Consider the following 407-nt stretch of genomic DNA (forward strand, 5'->3'; position numbering starts at 1 on the left):
TGTGGTTTCTATTTACTTTTATTTCAACATTCGAATATTTCGTATAATATTCGAATGTTTCGTCGATGGTTTATTTATGTCTCATCATTGGGTTCTTCATTCCATTTAATTGATATTTATGGTTTATATTTGTTTGGTTTTTAATATGTGTTACTAATCTCTTGATAATCTATTTCAGCTTTTCAGGTTGTGTGCGCGTTTAGATCTAAGTAGATCTAAGTAGTTATAAGATAAGTGTTTGATATTTCATTTCCTATATTTATGGGAACTTGAAAATATCTTAGCGTTGCGACAGTAGAGTTTCAGTATACCGAACCGAAACCCCTTTTGTAAGACACGAAATATAATAAACTGTCGGTAGAGTCATTTTAACTTAATTCGCTCCAAGTTAGATTAGGGTACCTTTG

This window comes from Eufriesea mexicana, unplaced genomic scaffold (genome assembly GCF_001483705.2).
Source record: "Eufriesea mexicana isolate 0111107269 unplaced genomic scaffold, ASM148370v2 scaffold6940, whole genome shotgun sequence".
Lineage (NCBI taxonomy): Eukaryota > Metazoa > Arthropoda > Insecta > Hymenoptera > Apidae > Eufriesea > Eufriesea mexicana.